This window comes from Dysidea avara, chromosome 3 (genome assembly GCF_963678975.1).
Source record: "Dysidea avara chromosome 3, odDysAvar1.4, whole genome shotgun sequence".
NCBI lineage: Eukaryota > Metazoa > Porifera > Demospongiae > Dictyoceratida > Dysideidae > Dysidea > Dysidea avara.
In genome coordinates, this window is record NC_089274.1 from 12,876,744 (window position 1) to 12,881,599 (window position 4,856).

Consider the following 4,856-nt stretch of genomic DNA (forward strand, 5'->3'; position numbering starts at 1 on the left):
TCTGGCAGAATTTTCTACAGGGTGATTTCTTTGCAGCTGAACTCTCTACATGGTGGTTTCTTTGTAGCTGAACTCTCTACAAGGTAATTTCTTCTAGCTGATCTCTCTACAGGGAGATTTTTTTGTAGCTGAACTATCTACAAGGTAACTTCTTATAGCTGATCTCTCTACAGGGTGATTTGTTCGTAGTTGAATTCTGTACAGGTGGTTTGTTTGCAGCTGAGCTCTTTACAAAATGGTTTCTTTGTAGCTGAACTTTCTCCAAGGTAACTTCTTCTAACTGATCTTTCTACAGGGTGATTTGTTTGTAGCTGAACTATCTACAAGGTAATTTCTTCTAGCTGATCTCTCTACAGGGTGATTTGTTTGTAGCTGAATTCTGAACAAGTGATTTGTTTGCAGCTGAGCTCTTTACAGAATGGTTTCTTTGTAGCTGAACTCTCTACAGGGCGATTTGTTTATAGCTGAAATCCCTACAAGGTAACTTCTTCTAGCTGATCTCTCTACAGGGTGATTTGTTTGTAGCTGAACTCTCTACAGGTGATTTGTTTGTAGCTGAACTCTCTACAAGGCGATACTTCTAGGTGATCTCTCTACAGGATTCCTTGTTTCTAACTGAACTCTCAACAGGGTGATCTGTTCATAGCTGAACTTTCTACTGGGTGATTTGTTTGCAGCTGAACTCTCTAAATGGTGGTTTCTTTGTAGCTGAACTCTCTACAATGTGACTTCTTCTAGCTGAACTCTCTACAAGGTGACTTGTTTCTAGCTGATCTCTCTACAGGGTGACTTGTTTCTAGCTGAACTCTCTACAGGTGATTTGTTTCTAGCTGAACTCTCTACATGATGGTTTCGTTGTAGCTGAACTCTCTACAAGTTAACTTCTTCTAGCTGATCTTTTTACACTGCATATTTGTTTGTAGCTGAGTTCTCTACAGGGTGATTTGTTTGCAGCTGAACTCTCTACATGGGAGTTTCATTGTAGCTGAACTCTCTACAATGTGACTTCTTCTAGCTGAACTCTCTACAGGGTGACTTGTTTCTAGCTGAACTCTCTACAGGTGATTTGTTTGCAGCTGAACTCTCTACATGGTGGTTTCTTTGTAGCTGAACTCTCTACAAAGTAACTTCTTCTAGCCGATCTTTCTACAAGGTGATTGAGTTTTTTGCAGCTGAACTCTTTACATGGTGGTTGCTTTGTAGCTGAACTCTCTAAAAGGTAACTTCTTCTAGCTGAACTCTCTACAGGATGATTTGTTTGCAGCTGAACTCTCTATGTGGTAGTTTCTTTGTAGCTGAGCTCTCTACAATGTGACTTCTTCTAGCTGAACTCTCTACAGGGTGACTTGTTTTTAGCTGATCTCTCTACAGGGTGACTTGTTTCTAGCTGAACTCTCTACAGGTGATTTGTTTGCAGCTGAACTCTCTACAAGGTAACTTCTTCTAGCTGATCTTTCTACAGGGTGATTTGTTTGTAGCTGAATTCTCTACAGGGTGATTTATTTGCAGCTGAACTCTCTACAAGGTAACTTCTTCTAGCTGAACTCTCTACAGAGTGATTGATTTTTTTTGCAGCTGAACTCTCTACATGGTGGTTTCTTTGTAACTTAACTCTCTACAGGGTGATTTGTTTGTAGCTGAACTCTCTACAGGGTGATCTGTTCATAGCTGAACTCCCTATAAGGTAACTTCTTCTAGCTAATCTTTCTACAGGGCGATTTGTTTGTAGCTAAGTTCTCTACAGGGTGATTTGTTTGCAGCTGAATTCTACATGGTAGTTTCTTTGTAGCTCTACAATGTGACTTCTACTAGCTGAACTCTCTACAAGGTGACTTGTTTCTAGCTGATCTCTCTACAGGGTGACTTGTTTCTAGCTGAACTCTCTACAGGTGATTTGTTTGCAGCTGAACTCTCTACATGGTTTATTTCTTTGTAACTGAACTCCCTGCAAGGTGACTTCTTCTAGCTGATCTCTCTACAGGGAGATTTGTTTGTAGCTTAACTGTCTACAGGTGATTTGTTTGCAGCTGAACTCTCTACATGATGGTTTCTTTGTAGCTGAACTCTCTACAAGGTAATTTCTTCTAGCTGATCTCTCTACAGGCCGATTTGTTTGTAGCTGAACTCTCTACATGATGGTTTCTTTGTAGCTGAACTCTCTACAAGGTGATTTCTTCTATAGCTGATCTTTCTACAGGGTGATTTGTTTGTACCTGAACTATCTACATGATGGTTTCTTTGTAGCTGAACTCTCTACTAGGTAACTTCTTCTAGCTGATCTCTCTACAGGACAATTTGTTTGTACCTGAACTCTCACATGATTTTTTCTTTGAAGCTGAACTCTCTACAAGGTGATTTCTTCTAGCTGATCTTTCTACAGGGTGATTTGTTTGTAGCAGAACTCTCTACAAGGAAACTTCTTCTAGCTGATCTCTCTACAGGGAGATTTGTTTGTAGCTGAACTCTCTATACATGATTTGTTTGTAGCTGAATTCTCTACATGATGGTTTCTTTGTAGCTGAACTCTCTACAAGGTAACTTGTTCTAGCTCCGGCTGATCTCTTTACAGGGTGAATTGTTTGTAGCTGAACGATCTACAAGGTAACTTCTTCTTACTTATCTCTCTACAGGGTGATTTGTTTGTAGCTGAACTTTCTACAAGGAAACCTCTTTTAACTGAGCTCTGTACAGGGTGAATTGTTTGTAGCTGAACGGTGGGGACTATTCTACGGAACGGAACGGAACGGAACGGAATGATGGACTAAACTGCGGAACGGAATGCTTTCTCAGATTGAAGCTTGCAGCTTACCATTGCTGTACAAGTTATCAGTGGCACTTCCAGCAGGTAATCAAACGTACCCCAAGAAAGATAAAACGAATTTAAGGATCGATTGTGGGTTCTTGTTGGTTGTCATCAGTAACGAAGTACTAATTGTGGGAATAGCTGACTCAGTGTGTTCATCTTCGGATATATCAAGTAGGGAACTTAATGCATGACTTGTTTTTACTAGTATGTGAGACTTGACTTTAGAATGTACAGTCTGAGGCCCAGCCTTTCTAATTGGCATAAATCAGTATGTGTATAGCTACACTACAAAGGAAACAAGTATGGTGACAAGCTGAATCAACTCAGTCTAAGCAGAATCTAAAGGAATTTTGTGCAGTGTGTGAGGAGCAAACATTCAGATACCTCAATGAGGCTATATTGTGTGAACATCAATGATTCATTAACAGAGTAGTGGACTATTGTCAGATATCTCAGCCTGAGTACTGAGTTGAATTCTGGATGGGGTCTATTTTACAGAATGGAATGCTTTCTGCATCAACTTGCAACTTGGCTAGCTGCTATCATTGCTGAAATTGCATTTTATCAGTGGAACCTCCAGGAAAATGGAATAGGATAATTATAAAACATTAATTAAGTGATTGTTTAGGTAATCATGACTTTATTCAGTCTAATAAACAGAATATGTGGTTGATTGAGTGAGGCATCACTTTCAGAATGTTCAGACGACCAGTGATGAGATGCATGGATTCATCGAATTTTTGTTGTGGTTGGAGACATTAAATATCCAAAAGCAAACTGACTGTATAATATTAATTCACTTTCTTTATATTTTCTCAATTTTGAGCCTGTATACAAATAATTGAATTTTCCTTGTCAATAGAAATCCTAGAATAAGATGGGAGAGAAACTTATCTTTGTTTACCTATACTGTACAACCAAGAGTTCGTAATACTGATTTGTATGGGGGAGAGTGTCTAACTCTCAGTATGGCCTGTACAAACACCCTGCATAAAGTTCACCTTTCATCAAATCAACACCTTTACTGGGGGATAGAAAACTGTTGATTAGTGTTGCTGAAGAAGGTAAAGCCTTTGTTCTGAAATAAGGCCGAGGTGTTACTTTAAGCAGGGTGTTTGGTGAATGCATTCAAGTTAGACACTCTCCACCTTATTATGAACTCTTGGTACAACTTCAAAGGAAAATGAAGAAAACATACAGATGAATCAATAAAATCACTACAGTAAGGTGAATTACAGACTAGTGAGATCTTGGTTAATTAATGACAGTGGTTGGAGATTAAGTGTGGTAGCTTCTTGTTCTTGAATATGTTGCAAAGTGGAAGTACAAATCAAAATGGGATATCAATTTCATTATGAAAAATTTGTATACATAAATAATCTAGCATTACTATTTCATTTGTCCTCCACTTAAACATGCTACAACAGTACTAGTGTCAGTACATTGGCAGTGAGTCTACCTTGAAATTTCAACTCTAGAGTAGATCCAACACAAGACAGCCCGCACTGTAACAAATACATGAGATCCCATTGTAATTTCATGGACCAGCTGGACTGGGAATCACTTGAAAATAGACGAACAAATTTAACCTGTTTTGTTTGAAGTGAAGCATGTGAAATGTTACACTTAAGAAATCCTAGGATTCTTAGGTGGTATGTAATTAATGTGTGTTCCATTTCAGGTCTGACTAGATACATTGAAATTACACACACATCTTGGTCCAAATCACGTTTGCCTGGTGGCTACGGGCATGGTTTCACATGCGGCTTATAATTGAGATTTGGCTGATCTTGGAGTTTTGGCATTTAGCCTGATTCAAGGCTAGCAGTCAGACACCTCCTTGAATTGTGCAACAGATAAAATCAGCTCACCATTGAATACGGCATTAGTCCACTGCACCAGTTGTTAATATATAAATAACTCCATGCATACACTTCAGTGATGTTTGCAGAATATACCCTCCTTGCGGTCTGCCAAAATATTTGCTCCTCACACACTGCACAAAATTCTTCAAGTTTTAATTCAGCTGGCTCTTTCCTGTTACCAGTAT

The 4,856-nt window shown here is 39.0% G+C and overlaps 1 long non-coding RNA gene across 1 annotated transcript; it reads left to right on the forward strand.

Moving 5' to 3' along the window:
- Positions 1-2,643: 2,643 nt before the first annotated feature.
- LOC136251759 (uncharacterized) lies at positions 2,644-4,142 on the forward strand. Its single transcript, XR_010699189.1, has 3 exons — positions 2,644-2,845; positions 2,919-2,977; positions 3,032-4,142. It is a non-coding gene; the product is annotated as an uncharacterized lncRNA (long non-coding RNA).
- The last annotated feature ends 714 nt before the right edge of the window (positions 4,143-4,856 follow it).